At 39.7% G+C, this 21,118-nt stretch overlaps 1 protein-coding gene across 4 annotated transcripts in view; it reads right to left on the bottom strand.

The window, feature by feature from the left end:
- Positions 1–20,599, bottom strand: part of Cntn1 (contactin 1) — a 290,816-nt gene extending 270,217 nt beyond the window's left edge. Inside the window, exons 1-2 of one of the 4 annotated variants that reach the window (NM_001358051.1) lie at positions 20,428–20,586; positions 13,916–14,004 (exon numbers count right to left, since the gene is read on the bottom strand). The gene's annotated coding sequence lies outside the window, so the exon portion shown is untranslated. Of the gene's footprint in view, positions 1–13,915; positions 14,005–20,427 lie in introns of all 4 variants that reach the window. The other 3 variants (XM_006520383.4, NM_001159648.1, XM_017316422.2) reach the window with 3 other exon arrangements.
- Between the last annotated feature and the right edge of the window lie 519 nt (positions 20,600–21,118).

The raw sequence follows: 21,118 nt of genomic DNA, 5'->3' as shown, positions 1-21,118 counted from the left end.
AAGTCGTTAATTTCTTTCTTTCTTCACTAACCAATTTATCACTGAGTAGAGAGTTGTTGAGCTTCAACGAATATGTGGGATTTCTGTTGTGTTTGTTGTTATTGGTGTCCAGCCTTAGCAGTCTACAGATTCAATGCAATCACCAACAAAATTCCAACACAATTCTTCACAGACATAGAAAGAGCAATTCTTAATTTCATAAGGAAAAAAGCAAAACTTTAGGATAGCCAAAACAATTCTAAACAATAAATGAACTTCTGGGGAAATCACCATCCCTGCCCTGAGGCTATGCTTAATATACAGAGCAACAGTGATAAAACCTGCATGGTATTGGTACAGAGAAAGACAGGTCAATCAATGGAATAGAACGGAAGACCCAGAAATAAACCCACACACCAACAAGCACTTGATCTTCTGCAAATAGGCCAAAACCACACAGTGGAATAAAGAAAGCATCTTCAATAAATGGTGCTGGTCTAATTGGATGTTTGCATGTAGAAGAATGCAAATTGATCCATATTTATCACCCTGCGCAAGCATAAAGTCTAAATGGATCAAGGACCTCAATATAAAACCAGATACACTGAATCTATTAGAAGAGAACGTGGGAAATAGCCTCGAATGCATTGGCACAGGGGAAATTTTCCTGAATAGAACACCAATAGCTCAAGCTGTAAGGTCAACAATTGACAAATGGGACCTTTTGAAATTGAAAACCTTCTGTAAAGCAAAGGACACTGTCAATAGAACAAAATGGCAACCTACAAATTGGGAAAAGGTCTTCACTAATCCTACATCTGATAGAGGGATAATATACAAAAAACTCAAGAAGTTAGACTTTAGAAAACCAAATAATACCATTAAAAATGGGGTACATAGCAAACAGAATTGTTAACAGAGGAATCTTGAATGGCCAAGAAGCACTTAAAGAAGTGTTCAACATCCTTAGTCATCAGGGAAATGCAAATCCAAATGACCTTAAGATTCTACTTTAAACCAATCAGAACAGCTAAGATCAAAAACTCAACTGGTCAGCTGGCAAGGATGTGGAGAAAGACGAACACTCCTCCATTGCTGGTAGGATTGCAAACTAGTACAACCACTCTGGAAAGCAATCTGGAAATTCCTCAGGTAACTTGAAATAGTTCTATCTAAAGGCCTAGCTATACCACTACAGAGTATATACCCAAAAGATGCTCCAGCATACCACAAGGACTCATGTTCCAACATGTTCATAGAAGCCTTGTTTGTATTAGCCAGAAACAGGACGCAACCCAGATATCCCTCGACTGAAGGATGGATACATAAAATATGGTTCATTTATATAATGGAATACTGTTTAGCTATTAAAAACTAACACATATTTTTTTTTTGGCAAATGGATGGAACTAGAAAATTTAATTCTGAGTGAGGTAACGCAGAGACAAAAGGACATGTATGGTATGTTCTCACTGATAAGTGGATATTAGCCAAAAAGTACAGAATACCCATGATGTACCCCATGGACCCTAAGAAGGAAGCCCCAGTGAGGATGTTTTAATCCCACTTAGAAGGGGGAACAAAATAGTCATGGGATATAGAAGGAAAGAGTGACCTGGGTAGGACAGGAAGGGGAAAGCAGGTCAGGATCAGGTATGGGGGAAGACAGGAGAGAAGCCCAAAGAACCAGGAGAGTGAATAGAAATGTGCAGCTTTGGGGGGTGAGGGTCGGGGTATGGATGGAAGGAAACTCTAGAAAGTCCCAGGCTCCCAGGACTCACTGTGGTTAACCTTAGCCAAACTGCACAACAGTGGGGAAACAGCCTGAAGAAACCACCTTCAGTAGTTAGACATGGCCCCCAGTAGAGGGATGGGGACAACAACCCACCTTCAAAATTTTTGACCCAGATTGTCCCTGTCTAAAGGAAATGCAGGGATAAAAATGGAGCAGAGACTGAAGGAATGGCCAACTTGGGATCTAGCCCATGGGTAAGGCACCAAACCCTAACACTATCATCTTTGATATGTTGTGCTTATAGACAGGAGCCTAGAATGGCTGTCCTCTGAGAGGCTCTACAAGCAGCTGACCTAGACAGATGCAGGCACTTACTGCCAACCATTGAACTGAGGTCACAGACCCCTATAGAAGAGTTAGAGGAAGATTGAGGGAACTGAAGGGGTGGGGAACCCCAAAGGAAGACCAATAGCATCTACTAACCTTGGACCCCTGAGAACTCCTAACTAAGGGATTCTGGGAAACATTCTTCTCTAGGGATGAGGCCCTGTATTGTTAGCCTCCACCAAGTAATCATCCTGGAACTCATATACACAAGTAACACTGAAACAAAGGAGTCGGCTGTGCTTACAGACTTAGGAATAACAACTAAAGAAAAGATGGCATTATTTCAGAGGGAATAAGGGGGTATTTCATGGGAAGGGGTAGAGGGAAGAAAGAGAAGCAGGGAGATACAATTACAGTTTAATTTAAAGTAATTGATGATAATAAAATCATGAATTAAATTTAAACACACATATATACATGAGAAAAGAAAAGGTGAGCTGAGCCAAGCATACATATTCTCTCTCTCTCTCTCTCTCTCTCTCTCTCTCTCTCTCTCTCTCTCTCTCTCTCTCTTTTCCTCTCTCTCCCCCATTCTTCACATTCCCACTGCAGACCAGATGGTTTAAAGCTCCTGCAGACAAGACTTCTCCATGGCAGACTTTAACCTGGAACTGGAAGCCAAAACAAAAAATAAGAACAAGCAAACAAACAAAAGAAACAAAACCCCTTTCTTATTACATTGCTTCTGTCAGAGTATTCCCCTAATAACAAGTAACTAACATAACTTGGGGTGGGGGGAATCTATAAAGAAAAGTTCTTCTTTGCCAGCCATTTGACTCCATTAGTATATATTTGAGAAATGTTACCTGATATGTTCAAAAGTATGTATTGAATAGCGTTCTTTAAAACAATTAATTGATTTTTGTGCTTGTGAATTTTACATCACAGACCCTAATCCCATTCATAGCCATATCTCCTTATGCCCATCCTGCACCCTTGCAACCCTCCCCCAAATAAAATAAAATAAAATAAAATAAAATAGAAATTTAAAAATCTGATTATGGAAGTTGTACTGTGTCAGTGTGTCACACAGTATGTACTGTGTCAGTGTGTCATACAGTATACACTTTTATCTACCACTCTTTATGTGCAAATGTAAATGTCAATGAGTCATTGGTCTGGTTGGAGGTCTCTGGCTTCTACTGTGTTATCAACACTGGATCCTCACCAGGACTCCTCTTGGATATCCTGTTGTTGCTCTGGATCTTCAGGATTTGCCCTTTAACCCCTTTAACGAGCTCCAGCAGATAATAGATGAGGTAGATGTTGGGGTGGGTCAACTCAAAGTCCTGAGTCTGAACTTGGGAGGGAGCAGAGTTGCTCAGGCCACCAGCTCTCCTGAGCCCGCACCACTAGGGTCAGCTCTTTTCTGCTTTCCTGTCCTTGGGACCAGCTCACCAACCAACCCATTTGCACTCCTCCCATCTGCATCAGTCCAACTGTGCTTCCCATTCTAGGTTTAGGGCTCACTCTCCTGAGTGCTATACCAGTGAGGGATTGGGCCAGTTCTCCCACCCTTGAGACATAGGGGCCAGCTCTCCTGTCTGCAGTGAGGGGCAAGGGGGTGGATTAAATAGTGTTCTTATAGCACTATTTTTCTTAGTGCATTGTACATAATGCAAAGATCTAACAGTGAGATATAAATACACACACACACACACACACACACATATATATATATCATATATATATATGATACTATCCAAATGATAAAACATAAAGCATCATTTGAGACAAAAATTTATAGAAATAGAAAGTTATCCAGGATTGAAAAAAGCATCAGAATTACAAACAGTACATGGTTTTATAATAATATTATGTTCCAAACTTACACAGAAAATCCAGTTTAAATATTCTACATATTTAAATATTTAAGTTAAATTTAAATATTAAATATATTAAATATCCCAAAGATATCATAAACAGCTTTTATAGGAGGAGGATTTAAATGAATTAAGAGTCATCATTAAAGATGATAGCTATTAAAAAGCTATTTTGAAATTATTTGGAAAATAAATTTTAATAAATAAATTCAGGTGGAAAACTCCTTGGAAAGTATAATTTACCAAAACATATAAAGCTATCTATTTGTTTTATTCCTTGTTGCTGTGATAAAATGCCCTGACATAAAGCTACTTAAAAGGAGAAATAGTTTATTTGGCTCACAGATTCATATTATAGTCCATTGTTAAAAGAAGTTGCAATGGCAGGAAATTGGGCAGCTATTCTTATTGCACCCATAGGGGGGGGGGCGCAGAGAGCAATGAATTAAAGCATGCATGAGAGTGCTCAGCTTGCTCTCTGCACTTTCACACAGTCTAGGAGACCCTGTCTCAGTAAGGGCCATTCACAGAGCGTGATTGTGACGGCTAATCTTGGTTGTCAGTCTAAGTACATCAGCATTAAGTAAAACCCACACAGCTGGTTACTCCTGTGAGGGCTAGCCTTAACCTGGGTCACACATTCTGTTGACCACCCACTTAGAGAATTTGAGAGAAGAAAACTTTGCCTTTGCTTGCTTGCTCTTCCTGGAAAGTTTTTATCTCTTATTGTTGCTGTATTCCTTTGGCAGTATTAGAACCAACTTTTTTGGGAATCCAGTGTAGACTGAAGACAAGTAGCTCTCCAGGAATCCTCCAGGATTCCAGTGTTAGATTGAAACTTCTGAGACATCCAGGCTTGTGGACTAACCAACTCCTGTATTCTCAGTCTTTCCATCATGAGACAGGCATAGCTGGGTTACCCGGACTACACAATGTAAGCCAATCTAATGAATCACACACACACACACACACACACACACACACACACACACAAAAGAGAGAGAGAGAGAGAGAGAGAGAGAGAGAGAGAGAGAAATACAGACAGACAGAGAGACACAGAGAGGTATAGATAGATAGATAGATAGATAGATAGATAGATAGATAGATAGATAGACAGACGTGTGTATGTGTGTGTGTCTGTGTGTGTGTGTGTGTGTCTGTGTGTGTTTGTGTGTGTCTGTGTGTGTCTGTGTGTATTCATCCCACCCTGCATTCAGGCAAGCCCACAGGAAAACCTGATCCAGACAAAATTCCTCATTAATATTCTCTTCTCATGTGAGTCTACATTGTGTCAAGACATAAATAATTGTAACACTTATAAGACTTCAAATAAATAGATTTTAACACAAAATGTGGCACAAATAATATGGTACGGGCAAATGTCCTCACTAACAAATATAAAATATCTAAGAAAAACGTGGCAGGAACCTTTCATGAGATAGAAAAGAGAAAATAGTTGCTACTCTTTCTCCCAGTTCACCCAGCATGACACCCAATCATGAAGAAAACCATTACAAGCAAAAAAGGAAACAAAGCTGTAAAGAAATTAAATGAATGGTTATCATACAAATACTACAATATAACAGGTAAAGAATGCATCAGGAATAACATAAGTTTGTTCTAAAATTTCTATTTTAACATTTGAAAATTAACATATCAAAGTAAACTAAAAGAAGACTTACATGGCAGTCCTAATAAAATTTAAAACTAAGTAAAAGAAATGGGAATTTCTATAAGATGGTATGTTACTTACAAAAATATTTAAAGTATGTTGACAATTTTTCAGTTCATAAACAAGACAAGGAGTCATCATAATAATGAGTTGAATTGAGCACTACACTAGAAATCCAAGATACTACAAGAAATGCATTTTGATAAGAAGTTATAGGGACTGTCAAAAAGGAAGAAATTTACTATCAGAGGATGTAATTCACTAGAAATGTTAAATTATTGGACTTGAATAAGTCAGTTTTGTAATACTTTAACAATTAAAGTAGGAAAATCAATTCTATTTCTATCCATTAACACCTGAGTTAGAAACCAAAACCTGGGAGGTATAATACTTACAATAGAAGAAAGAAAGTACTTAATAATAAATCTAACAAAAGGCATGCAATGTCTTCACACACACACACACACACAAACACACCCTTCAAACATCATTAAGAAAAAATTTAATACTTGGGCTGGTGGCATAGCTCAGTGTGTCAAGGTGCTTACCATCAAGACTGACAACCTGTATTCAGTGCTTGGAACCTACATGATTTAATGAGAAAACCAACTCCCGAGAATAGTTCTATAACTACCACATACAAGCTGTGGCATGCACGCGCGCGCGCGCGCACACACACACACACACACAAGACAGACATGTATGCATGCACATGAATAAACAAACAAACAAATAAATAAATAATGCAATTTTTAAAGATATAAGACTAAACTGAAAAATACTCCACAGTCATAATTGAAAGACTAAAATGCATTATTATTCAATATAAACTCTGACATTGTGGAAAGACACAAGCATGCCTGTTTCTAACATAACAGACTCAAACAACCCAGTTCTAAGTAGGTTTCTGTTGCTGTCTTAAAACCATGCAAAAGCAACATTGGAAGGAAAAGGTTTAATTGACCTGCAGTCCATTATGAAGGGAAGCCAAGGCAGGAACTCAAAGCAGGAACCACAAAGAAAGAATGCTTCCTCCGCCTTGCTCAGATACCTTCCTTATGGAACCTAAGACTAATTGCCCAAGGGCAGTTCAGCCCACTGTAGGCTGGACCCTCTTACATCAATTAGAAATCAAGGAAATGGACCATAACCCAATGCAGCTGAGGCAATGCCTCAGTTGAGTTGCCTCTTTCTAGGTTTGAAAAGTTGACAATTGAAGCTATGGTGATCCTATATTTTAGAAAAGATGTGTACAATAATGAATTTGTTTAGTAGAACTAAGTAATAACACAGAGCTAGAACAAATCATACCTTCAGCAATAGAATAAATATATGCATGAGGTACTTGTATAATCAAAAAGGAACTGTTACTATGAATTGGAATTTGGATCAAGGAAATGAAACAACAACAACAACAACAACAACAACAATCTGTTACCAAAAAAGTACATGTTTCCTGAGTCTGTTCTTATAAATGTCAGAATCTTTAAAGCCATCCCACAGTCTTAGAAATTAAGAGATAGCTCAGTATACAACCTAAAGACTTGAGTTCAATTGCTAAAATCCACATGAAAACAAGCAAGCAACAGAAACCAAGAAACAAAACACACACAGAACAAAGACAAGACCAGAAACTAGCACCTATAATAACAAACTTACCAAACTCAGATGGATAGACACCAGTGTAAAAAACAGCCAGGACAATATATCCACATCAGAACCCATCAACCTTACCACAGCTGGCCTCGATAATTACAACATAATTAAAACACAAGACACAGACATTAAAATACCCTTTGTGACTATGATAGGGATCTTAAAGCAGAAATGAATAAATAAATTAAAGAAATGTATGAAAACACAAAGGAAAGAAAATTAATAGACCATTTCAAGACTCGAAAGTGGAAATAAACCCAATTTAAAAAAAAAAAAAAAAAAAAAAAAAACAGAGGAAAATCTGGAAATGAGAATCCATAGGGTAATCTCAGAGGCAAGGCTCACCAACAGAATAAAAGAAATGGAAGAATCTCAGGAGTTGAAGGTACAATAGAAGAAATGGATACATCAGTCAAAGAAAATGTTCAATTTAAAAACAGCAAGGCACAGTACATTCCAGGAATCTGGGACACTGTGAAAAGATCAAATCTGTGAATAATGGGAATACAGAAAGGAGATGTAAACCAGGTCAAAGGCACAGAAAATATTTTCAAAAAAGTCCTAGAAGAAAATTTCCATAACCTTGAGAAGGATATGCCTATAAGGTACAAACTAAACAATACAAAACAACATAAACAAACGAAAACAGAACAGAACGTTAAATAGGTTAGACCAAAGGAAAAAATTCCCCTCAACACATAATAATAAAAATACTAAGTTACTAAGTGTACAGAACAAAGAAATAATATTAAAAGCTCAAGGGGGAAACATCAAGTAACATCTAAAGGCTGATGCATTAGAGGAGCACCTGAATTTTCAATGGAGATTTAAAACCCAGAATGGCCTGGAAAGATGTTCTACAAATTCAAAGATACCACAGTTGTCAGCACAGATCACTATACCCAACAAATCATCCAATCACAATGGATGGAGACAAAAAGAATTTAATAATTTTAGGCAGCATCTACCTATAAATCCTACATTACAGAAGGCACTAGAAAGAAAAACTTCTAACTGAAGAGATTAACTTTACCCAAGAAAAGAACAAGGGAGAAGCAATCTCAGACCAACAGATCAGGAGAGGCAAAAATAAAAATCATACCACAAGAATTAACTAACAGGAGTCAACAAACATTACTCACTGATTACTCTCAGCATCAACTGTCTCATTTCTCCAATAAAAAGACACAGACTAACAGAATGAATGCAAAACCAGGACTCATCCTACTGCTGTATCCAAGAAAAGCACCCTAGCATCAAGAATAGACATTACCTCAGGGAATGGATGGAAAAATATATTCCAAACAAATGAAACTAATAATCAAGCTTGTGTAGCAACTTTCACATCTGACAAAAGACTTCAAGGAAAAAAAAAAAACTAAGAAGAGACGGGGAACAACACTGCGTACTCATCAAAGGAAAGATTCACCAAGAAGACACAGAGATTCTTAACATTTATTCACCAGACACAAGAGCACTGAAGTTCACAAAAGAAATACTACTACAGCTTAAATCACATTTTGACCTTCACACAGTGAATAGAGGGTGACTTCAACACTACATTCTAACCAAGACATGTCATCTAGACAATAAAGTTGCCAAACATATGGGGAGATAGAGTTCCAACTGGACAACTCTCCTCAACAATTGAAGCTTCAGTTTAGGGAATGGACTATATATAATCCATAATTGCTGGCCAAATTGGCCCCATGGGAATCCCCCAAACAACCCAGGCTCTTGCAAAGGTTATAGATTACTTTCCACAGTCTGATTACCAGGCCCCATTTCTAAAGACAACACCTACATGACTCATTGAACATGGAGAATTTGAACTGGAAGCTTCTACACCCCTACATTTTAGCATCCTTGGTACAGGAAGATACTCTACATGCTATCAGAGAAACTTAAATATCAACCCACGTATAAACCTTTGATTTACAATGGTGTCCTGCCTGCAAGATATGTAACCATAATGGTGGCACAAAGGTTGAGGGAGTAACCAACAAATATGTTTTGATTTAAGGCATACTCCATGAGATGGAGACCTTACTCAGTCCCACTTGGGTAACCAAGAACCTGAGATTAGGTAGTCCAGGGACCTGGGAGCAAACCAAATATTACTGACCTACAGAAGGAATGTAGCAATAAAATAAAATGACTCCTGATGGCATATTCCTTTGTACTCATAGATCAGTGCCTTGCTCAGTCATTATCAGAGAACCTTGTCCTGCACCAGATGGGAACAAATACAGAGATCTACAAGAAAATATGTGGAGAGTGAGAGACTTTGGAACACTCAGTCCTTAAAAGGATTTATGTCTCCGTAAAACACTCCCCCCACCCCTCAGGGCTTAGGGAACTCTATGGAAGAGTGGGCAAAAGATTATAAGAGTCAGATGGGATAGAGGACACCTAACTTCTAAACACTGCAAGACTGAAACATATACGACACATATATGACCAACACACATACACAGAGACTGAGGTAGCATGCACAGGGTCAGCAAAGGTTTGCATCACATGGAGTCCTAACGCTGAAAGGAGAAGTGGACACACCAAACCCCCATCTCTAACCCAGAAGCTATCTCCAACTGATAGTCACTTGCAAATGCAACTTTAGTTTCCTTCAAGCAAGTCTCACTGTGGAAACAAATCTTCAGGGTAGGGTGCCTGCCCAACAGTAGGCGGCCAATGGAAAAGAACTCAAAGACATCTTCAGAGCTTCATTGTCTCATAATGTTGTATCTGGTCTTTCTAAAAGTTTTATTTTAAAATTTTATTTTATTATATATAATTGTAGTATAAATAATTATAACACACATGTGTGCTTGCTTTCTAACATGAGGCATAACAGGAGTTATCTAGGTGGGAAGGGTGGTGGGCATGAACAAGGAGAAGTAGAGGAAAGGGAAACCAGAATCAGGGTATATTGTATGAAGGAAAAAAATCTATTTTCAATAAAAGAAAATTAAACGTGTTTAACTAAAAGCAGGTATCATGTTCATCACCAGTCAAACTACACATAAGCCCAAATATCTAAATTCACTATGAGAAACCAGATAGCTTTCTAGTAATCAGAGTTATAATAATCCAAGAATGACATGTAAAAGCCAAAAGTGAATCTACCCATTAGTCATTTAAAAAATATTTTTTGATTAAAATGTATTGCACCTGATTTATAAAAATATTGTACACTGGCATATTCTGATATAAAAGTCTGTTATATTAAACAACTCAATGTTCAGACTGAAATAGTACACTGTTTATAACATCTTAGCAGACACCCCGACAGCTGCAGATACAGATCTGCATTTTCAGTTGCCATGACAATTAAATGTGGTCAGATTACAAGCCTTAGGATAGAATTACTGCTAATGTTTTGTGGTAGGAGGAAGGAAAATTAGGTCAGAAAGCCATAAACTTCTGATGTTTGAGTCAAAATTATAATAATAAATATTTAAATGGTACATTGTAAAGATCTAATTCGTGTTTGGGGAAGCATCGTCATTTAAATCACCATAGTGGAAGACCTTTTTTGTTTATTAGCTGTCTATGAATAAAACATTTGCAAATTTAGAATGATTTAACTCCTTGAGTTAGCACAGTGTATTTGTGAGCATAGACATGGATTGTGCGAACCGCAACTCACAGAATACTAAAGCTATTCTTGAAGGGCTTGGGCACAGAATAAATGGGAGGATTAAAATCTGGAGCATTGTACATACTGGTGAGCACTAAGCAATAAAGAGACCTTGTTTCAAACAGGGTAAAAGGGGAAGACGCTTGAGGTCGTCCTCAACTTCCACATGCATGCTGTGGCATGACCACGTGTGCACTAAGACACACATGGTTGGTCCCGAGCTTCAAACATACACAACAAAGCTGCAGAATCTGGATGTAGATTATCATATTGGTATTTGCTCTTTAACACCTCTCATTTCCTGACTTACACAGTAGTGTGACCCATGTTTAAAGCCCACTTCACTGGATTTTTAAGGTGCTGAGATGCCCCGTGTAACACATTTAAAATCATAATTCTCATATGATGTCTAATACGTGGTTATTGTTAACCACTGAATGGAGATCATAGGGATGATACATTTGCAAAGTGTATAGAATATAATTCTTATATCCCAACACACTTACTTTTCAGACAGGGTAGACTACTGCTCTAAGTGCCATCATTTAAAAGATGAATTTCTTTTTCATTATTTTTGTTCCCACTTCCCCCCAAAATTGGATTTTTGACATGACTCCTACAAATCTTGAAGATTGTATAGAATTTCATCATAAGGAAAACTAAAAAGTTGAGCGTTGAGTGTCTCTACCTAGAAATATCCCCCACATTTTATTTCAGTGAATCAAATTTAAAAGATAAGAAACAAAATGTTGCACTTTTCAAACTACAGAAAGTAGATAAAATTTATTCATGAAATGGATACTGCACTGCTCAGAACTTTGAAGTGTCCTTAACCTGACAGGTGTTGGGAGCCTCTCTGAGGTAAGCCATATGCACACTGGATCTGAGTGATATTAACCCTTTAATGTGTAACTTCTGCACTAACATTTGAATTTTGGAAGCTTACTTCTTCCTCTGACTTCATCTATAAACACGGATAATCACACTTTACATTTCATTTTTGAGATAATAATATCATTACATAATTTCTCCCTTTCCTCCTTCCAAACCCTCCTCATACCCCTCTTTACTTTCTTTCAAATTTGTGGCCTCTTTTTCCATTGATTATGGATACATTCATACAGTATATAAATGTATATTCCTAAATATAACCTGCTAACCTGTATAATGTCTCTCTCTCTCTCTCTCTCTCTCTCTCTCTCTCTCTCTCACACACACACACACACACACACACACACACACACACACACGCACGCACGGTTTCAGGGCTGACTCTCACTCTCAGCATTCCTTAGTTACCTGCAGTTCTTCATGTAATGTAATGTTAAAGCTTTTTAATGTAACTGTCAAAAGCCTTGTGAGGATCTGACTATGTCATAACACAGGCGGTATGCTTAGGAGAGCAATGTAAAATATCAGATATGACTATGAAAATTTAATTAAGCAGAGAAAATATGATTATTTTTGACATCATTTCATTCTAGCTAGTTGAATTTATATATCTACATTATCCACGCATCCACAAATGTCTCCTCTCTTTTGAAATACAGGATTGTTTAAAAGAAGTTAACTTAGGGATCTAGCATTCTAGAACTACCACATCCTAGGCAAGGATTTTCATTACAAAAAAAATCTTCATTAAAACCTTTCATCTATCTTATGTATTTTATCTATCTTGTATCCACAAAACCAGGATATTAAATTTGAAATATGAAAAGCACCAGGGCTTGTGGTTTTTATCTGTTGCTTTTTTCAAAGAAAAGGTGTGTACTTTGATGAAATCATAGAAACTAATTTAGATTTGTCCTTCTTTTCTTTGTGTCTTCAGAAATACAAAATACAAAACATATGTGAGGGCCTCCCGGGGCACAGGGTAGATTAGTAATAGTCTCTATTCTTCAGGACACACACAGTAGCTTTTGTGAGAAAACAATTGAATGTAATACAGTGCTAGGATCTTGTCCTTACATATAGATTGCTTGAGATACCATACATAGTGGCTACAAACACAAGGCTGGAACTCTAACGAGCAAGTATGAAAAAGGTAGAACCTAACTGGAGGCACGAGGAGTTAGGCAGGTCACCTAAAAGATAGACAAAGAGACAAGTGACCAATGTCGGAGACTAACAACAAATTATGGGATGGAGGAGGAAGAAAGTGTCAATCGCAAGAAATGAGGCTGGTCAGTAACCTGGGCATAGTCAGCGATTAGAGATGGAAGAGATCTGAAGATCGAGAGATGAAGTTTAAAAATGTAGTAAGAACTACTGATAAATTACCAGGTGAAATAAAAAAAGAAAAAGCAAAAAAAAGGACCTTGGGAAATAAAAAGGCAGACCCCATTCAAATACCTTCAGCCTGGGGAACGTCATTATGAAATTTTCTTTGGAAAGACAGCTGTGGATGTGAGCTAGAAAATGAGCTTGGTGTAAAGGAGACTATGAAAAGAAGACCACAGGGAGTGTCTCTGAACACCAAACATTTTTATTTAAAACGCTGTCTTGGTTAGAATTTCTATTGAAGTGAAGAGACACTATGACCACAGAAACTCTTATAAAGGAAACCATTCAATTGGGGGATGGCTTATAGCTCAGAGGTTTACCCATTATCAAGGTGGCATTCAGGCAGACATGGTGCTGGAGAGGTAGAGGATAATTCTACATCTGGACCATCAGACAGCAGGAAGAGAGTACCACACTGGGCCTGGCTTGAGTGAAACCTCAAACCCAGTCCCCAGAGACATACTTCCTCCAGCGAGGCCACACCCCCTTCACCAGGGCCACGCCTCCTAAAGAGCCAATGGAATATACTCGTTTTCATTCAAACCACCACATATTAAACAAAGTGTTCAAAAGATTAACATGTGGCAGTTAGACAGTGGTTACCTGAATAGGGTTAGCTACCAAACTCTGTATAGTCCTTGATATATCTAAGAGAACAGGTTAAAGGACTAGATAAACTGGCATAAGAAACCTAAAGTGACCAATCAGGAGCATTTAGAAAATAAGCAACAAAACAGTACCGAAAAGGTGTGTCACACGCAGTCGGGTCTACATCATCAAGCACAGGGTTGAGCAATTATCCGCTGAATTGGGGACCATCTGGATAATCCTAGCAGGAACAGATTTAGTGCTTGAGTCATTCAGACAATTGTGCAAACAGTGTGCCCTGCTCTGACTGAGTAACCTGGTCATTAATATCTTCTCTAGTATGTTTTGCCCTGTGATATTTTTGGAATGGACAATGGAGGCTCAGAAAGAATTAAGGAGCCATCTACTTACCGGAAGAACCACAGAAAGAATAATGGGAATATAATAGACTGGTATTATATTATATGTGTCCCCAGGAACCACTTCACATGTGGGCAGACATAAGAGGCACACAGGTTCAATCTTGCTTTCGTGGATGAAAGACACCCGTGTTGTTCATTTCTGACCTTTCCTACTCAAGTTCTATTAGATGGCAGAAAGCAGTTCTCTGAGCTTTGATGTGATACAAAGTAACAATGGAAATGAATTGAAAAAGGACAGTAAGCTTATAAATACCTGTATGACAGAACATGTTTTGAGAAAGGCACAGCCAGGCACTGCAGGTCATATCTGCAATCTCAGCTCAAGATCCTAACATAACAGGATCTCCACAAGTTCAAGGCCAACCTAAGACTAATAGTGAGTTCAAAGTCAACCTGGGCACAAAGTGAGATGTGTTTCAAACTCCACGGCTTGTGTTTCCCCCTTCCCCTCTCCCCATAAATCCAAAAGCCCAAATCTGGGGATCAAAGAAAGACTTTTGCAAATGTCCTGTTCTATGAGGAACATATGAGTGCCCTCAGTCAATCCAGCTTCGCAAACTGAGAAACACAGGTAGCCAATGAGTATGGTATTTTATAAACTCACCCCAAAGCACAGGAAAGAACTCTATACATAACTTTTATCCTCAAATTGTCACCTTTAAAAAAAACATAATACCAAGTGTCTATGATTACAGTGCATTGCCAAATTGGTGTAGCCATTGGTGGAATATAAATCTGTGTATGGACTGTTGAGAAGCTGTTTGTCAGTATCCACTAAGAGGTTACAAATACATTTTCACTAATAACTTTTAATCCATAATGATAAAGAAATAACCATAAATGCAAAGCATGTATATTTATGTTCAGTTCCTTAACTAAGAAAATCTAGAAACACTGTAATGACAACTGTACACTTGGAAACCATATATACTTCCTTACTAAGAGTGACCAATGAAAAGGATAAATACTTAGTGTCTGATGCAAAAGTAAAGTGGATCACAAAAGCCGATTGTCACCGTCCCTATATTTAACAGTCAAGGGTACAGATTGAAAATGTCTATGTACATCAACGTAATAAGAAAAATAGCATGGTGTCATCTGCCTTCCATCCTAGCACTGGAGACACAGGCAGACAGATCTCTGTGAGTTCAAGGCCAACCTCCTCTACATAGTAAGCAAGTGAGCTACAGTTGAATTCCACTCTAACCAAATGACCTGTCAAAAGGAGAAAAGAGAGAGAGAGAGAGAGAGAGAGAGAGAGAGAGAGAGAGAGAGAGGAAGGAAGGAAGGAAGGAAGGAAGGAAGGAAGGAAGGAAGGAAGGAAAGAAGGAAAGAAGGAAAGAAGGAAAGAAGGAAGGAAAGAAGGAAAGAAGGAAGAAGGGGAGGAAGCAAAGAAGGAGGGAAGGGAAAGAAAAAAGGAAAGGAAAGAAAATTTTCATAATTGAAAAACATCTCCTTATAGGGCATAATTTTCTTTATTTCTAATTTTTCCTTAGTTATTCTGTACTTTCTTTTAATTAGATTTATTTCCAATTTTATCATAAGTATAGGAATATAACTACCTGTTTACACACTTTTGAATATAATTTTACACAACAAGACAACAGGCTTTCATCCAGCCATAGTGAGCAATCTACCATCCTTCTGCTACATGGCCAATGGTACGCAACTCAGTCCTTCTTAGAAGTTGGACCCAAATATGTCTTACTGCCAAGAAAAAGTTTCAAAGTAAGGGAGAAACAATAGCAAGAATCGAAGGTACTTCACTTTTAGGTGGCACCTTGGGTTAAAGCTCCTATGCTGGCAGACATGGCTTAATGCCCACTGTGCCAAACTAGATTTATAACAACAGAAGAATTTGATAGGGTGGATAACAGAGAATACACATTAGAATTTAGAGTGAGAACAGATAAAGTACTGAATAGATGGTGGATAGTTCTAGATGAAAGGAAAACTTACAAAGTATTAATCACAAACAAAATTGTATGGAAAGTTACAGCATCTATTACTAATGGCCAGCTTAGGGCTGATGCCTATCAATGGGGATAGGCAATGATGCTCCATACACATAGTTATAAATAATGCTAGAACAGTTATTAATTAATAAATAATTGCTGTAGCCCAAGTCCTGTCTTGAATGCCTTCCATGCATTTTCTCAGGATAAACCAGCAACGCCTCTACAGTGTTATTGTAGACCCCAATAGTGAATGAATATATATTCATATATCTGCATAACGAAGCCCCCCACAGCCTATGTCTTAACCAGGACAGTATTCATGACAATTAGGAACTTAATAGAAATGGAACTGCAGAAGGAACCGTGTCATTTGAGATCTTGGGGAAGAAAGCCAAAATAGGAGGGAGAGCAAGGAAGGAGGCTTTAGAAAAGTAAGAAAACTTGACAACAGATGATTGTGGTGTCTACAGCTGAAATTTAGGGGAAGATGAGAAAAAAACATGGAAAATATCTGTCAGAGGGGAAGAACAGACTGGTAATAAGCAGAAAACAGATACGGCACTGGTCAAGCAGGGGGCTTCCCATTGACTTAGAGAACGTAGATTCTAGGATATGATGATGCTAAGCATAGACAGTTTATGTGTAGAAATGGTAGCACTTGACTGAAGACATCAAGAGATTAGACAAGTACATACAAAGTAGATGGGTTGTTTAGAGCAGAGAATAGACCATGTTAATGGGCATGGGGGCAGGGTAATGGATATATCATGGAAAATGCAGCAAATTCACTTTGACTATTATGGTGAGGACCAGAGAGAGAGCTGAGGAAGGAGACGGTTAACTTGGAGAGTGTCCCAAGGACCAGTGATGACTTCCTATTTGTTGATTTTGGGTTGGGGTGGGGTAAGATAGAATGCTCTTACTTGTAGAAATCTAGTCTATCTTCTACCAAACTCTCTGGTTGGGTGTGTGGTGCATAAGGAAGAATATATGGTAAAAACAGAATCCAGTCATCACCTGTGTTAGACCACTGAGTCATTCTGGGGTAAGAATACAGAAACACCCCACACATTAGCCATGAGTCATCACTGGCAGGATAATGGAGACAGAGTTTCCAAAAGTAGCCCTCAATTCTGCTCTCTATTGACAAATAGATAAGCCTCAAATCCCTTTGCAACACTGATGTGAATAATTTGCTATGATGATGGGGTTTCAGCATTTGTCTTTGAGCCTGCCTAGAATGTTCAGTGTGGTCATTGTAAAACAATATAGGTCATGATGTCCCGGTTTGTTTGGCTGGTTGGTTGTTTTTTGTTGTTGTTGTTTTTGTGTTTGCTGGTTTTTGTTTGTTTGTTTGGGGGTGGCATTTGCTGTGATAATACACTGAACAACACAAAGACTGCTAAATTCCTTTCTCTGGCTAGCTCAGCTACTTTCCTTTTATAGCCTAGGCCCCACTGAGTGGGGATGGTGCTGCCTACAATGGGCTGAGCACTCCTGCATCAATTAGAAAGTAAGAAAATACTGAGGGAACAGGAAAGGGTGAGTGTACTGGCTGGTTTTATGTGTCAACTTGACACAAACTGGAGTTATCACAGAGAAAAGAGCCTCCCTTGAGGAAATGTCTCCATGAGATCCAGCTGTAAGGCATTTTATCAGTTAGTGATCAAGGTTGGGAGAGCCCATTGTGGGTGATGCTACACCTGGGTTCTATAAGAGAGCAGGCTGAGCAAGCCAGGGGAAGCAAGCCAGTAAGGAACATCCCTCCATGGCCTCTGCCTCAGCTCCTGCTTCCTGACCTGCTTGAGTTCCAGTCCTGACTTCCTTTGGGGATCAACAACAATGTGGAAGTGTAAGCTGAATAAACCCTTTCCTCCCTAACTTGCTTCCTGGTCATGATATTGTCTGCAGGAATAGAAACCCTGACTAAGATAGTGAGAATGGTGATTTTTCAACTGGGGTTCCCTTTTTCTAGGAAAGTCTAGTTTTCTCAAAAAAAAAAAAAAATAATTAGTAAAACCTTTTTTCAGAAATGCATTTCTTTGTCTAGCTAGATAATGAAACAAGTACTACATAAGGTTAACCACATAAGACTAAGTGTGATGGACAAGGTTTCCACTTGTATTATCGTCCAAGGCGATCCAGGTTGTAGCTTTAAAAACGGCATGTAGTTGATAAATGTGGATTCTGTATAATAATCAGTAGTAGCTCTGCTTATTCACAGTCAACTGTGTTCCCACTCCCACAGTGCAAACATGCTCAGATATTTAAGAAAAGCTTCCTGACAAACCTAGATGCCAACTCTGTTATTCTTTCCTGGAATACCATGAGAGTAAAACTAAGAATGAAACACTCCCCAAATCAGATAATCAGGCAGTTGGGGTGGCAAATTCAACACCAGCTCCCCTCTGATATATTAGAATATCTAGGAGTTCAGAAATTAATTCTGAAGCATATAAAGAAAAAAGTTACCCCAGCACATATTTTTGCTGATATCAACACTATTTAAATTTATTACAGGGACTAATAATTACGGAAAACTGCAGAGTCTTATATTTGAAGAGGAATGCACAGTAGACTTTAGTAATAGTAGAGTTGAGATTTGTGACAGATTTTAAGCCCACTATTTGTTCCTCCTGAATCTCAATTTTTTTTTGAATTTACGGAAAAAAAAATAAATGTACAAACATTTATAAAAGGAAGGTCCATGCAATACAAATACGTCTGAAATATCATGTCGGCACAAATTTATATAAGCCACAAGAAAGATGCGTCCAAGGAACTACATCAAAACTATCTCAGATGGTCATACCAGTTCCACAATCCTGCATCCTGAAAAGTGGGTGGGTCCTTTCCAGACCCCAGAGAGTAGCTAGCTACAAGTTACCACACAGATAAATTTATTTCCAAATAGCCAAGATATACAAGCATGCGCACAATATTGTGCACCAGTGAATTAATAAACTATTGTAGATATGATATATACTAATGTGATGCCTTTATATACTTCAAGCTGCAATGGTCGATATGCACCATGAATCCGAAAAACGTGGGATAAAACCCAGAAATCCATTCAAAATAATAATAATTTTGGAATACATCCCTTTCTGTAAGCTACAGAAACGTTATCCCGAGTGTGAAGGTAGGGAGGGGGTTGTTACTCTGAGTTTCTCTCTTCCCTGGCTTCCCCCCCGCCCCCCCAATGAAGAATCTGATTCTATTTTACCCCTCCCACCCCGTGCTTGCAGATTGCTTGAGAAGACCAAGGCAGCCTGCTCAGCAGCAAAGAAACCGGCTGGCTGCGCAGGAGCTATATATAGCTCCTCCACCTTGGAGATGTGCACACACAGGCACACATACTGATGCCCATGCTGGATTTGGCATGGGGGGAGAAAAAGGACAGCCAGAAATGGCTACACCTCTCACTTCTTGCTTCTTTCCCACCATTCCTATTTTCCCCCCAGGATTTTTCCCAGCAGGGTATCTGATTTCCCTGCAATTCTTCTCCCTACTGCTACCAGCAATCTGATTCCAGCAGGAATCGGCACTGGGCCAACACCCAGTGCCCAAATGCGGTCACCCAGGGAGGATGCTTTGGAGCTCATCCTGACACAGCCACTTGATTAGATGAAGTGGTAGTTCCCCGTAGGAAACAGCGAGGCCGGTGGGAAACTGCCTTTCTGCCCTGCCCAATCCGCAGAACCTTGTGGAGGAGGTACGTTGGCTTTCCCTCAGATTGGATACATCAGAAAATGCGGAGATTCTCCCCAGTCACCAAGCCCTAAGGGAGCTGGTTTTTAGCCAGGGGAAGTACAAGCCCCTGCCTTCCTCATGGCCATCACCGGCAGCCAGCGCTGTGCTGGAGGGTACCCCGCAGGTGCGGGGGAGGGGAGCAGGCGGCGCCCCGCATGCGGAGCAGTTGAAGAGCTCACAGGACCCGCGGCTCCTGCAGCTGGCACGTCTGCGACCCCAGCCCCCAACCTCATCGACAGGGCAAACCCCAGGCCTGACCCCGCAGCAAGCTGCTGCGTCTGCGAGGAAAGTTGCCCAGACGCAGTGCCCCTTGGGGCCCCTTTCAGCAACCCTTCCCGGTGCATCACCCCGGCTCCAGCATCCAGACCATCACCACCCCCTCCATCCCATCTTCTGATTGGTGTCATAGGTGTCGCGGTGACAGCTACAGCGACCCCGGGAGCCGGGGTAACCAGGGCGGGGCAGGGGCTGGGTGGCCTCAGGGAAGCACGCGTTCCCTGTGCTCTGCAGAAGGGCGAGCCTGCCTCCTACCTGTTCCCCACTCCTGTCGCCTCCTCGCTGCCTGGCCCTACAGCTTTCCCGCTCCCGCTGCAAACAGCTGGGAGCGCATCTCCCACCAGCCCAGCGCCACTCCTCGCTTAGGCGGAGCCCACCCTAGCTACTTGACAGCAGTAGCCGGGGCCTCAGAGTGCAGTTATTGGGGCCGCGGGGAGAGGAGGCGGGGACCGGAGGGAAACTTGCACCTTTGATTGGACAGAGGAGATGTCATTCTCAACTCTAGGGTTTCTGTGGACTGACTCTTAGCTTCTGAGCCCACCAGCGAAGAGTCCTTGTAGTCCGCGGATTGAAAACCTTCTGCTTCTGGGTCAGAGGGCCTCTGAGAAGGGAAACTACCCTTAGAAACTACCATTAAAGGTTCCAAGAGGGAGGGAGGATCTGCCAAAGCCAGATCTCTGGAACTTTTAAAAGAGATTCTCTGCTCCTGGAGATTCAACCAGGGGCACCAGCAGAGGCAAAAAAAAATGCTCAGTATGAACGTGGACTTCAGTGAAGAAACAGAAAACGGGATGCACAATTAAGCGGAAAGAAATCGCAGTCAAATCAGAAATGGTGATTTTGTTCCTTTGCAGTTGCCTATCATTGACCACATAGGTCATGAAAGATTTCCTCAGAGCAAAAATTGTAGAAACTCTATATACCATTTAACCAAAATTTGCTTACA

The sequence above is a fragment of the Mus musculus genome, chromosome 15, assembly GCF_000001635.26.
Source record: "Mus musculus strain C57BL/6J chromosome 15, GRCm38.p6 C57BL/6J".
Lineage (NCBI taxonomy): Eukaryota > Metazoa > Chordata > Mammalia > Rodentia > Muridae > Mus > Mus musculus.
Note: the sequence above shows the minus strand (reverse complement) of the source record. Positions and strands in the feature narration are given on the sequence as shown.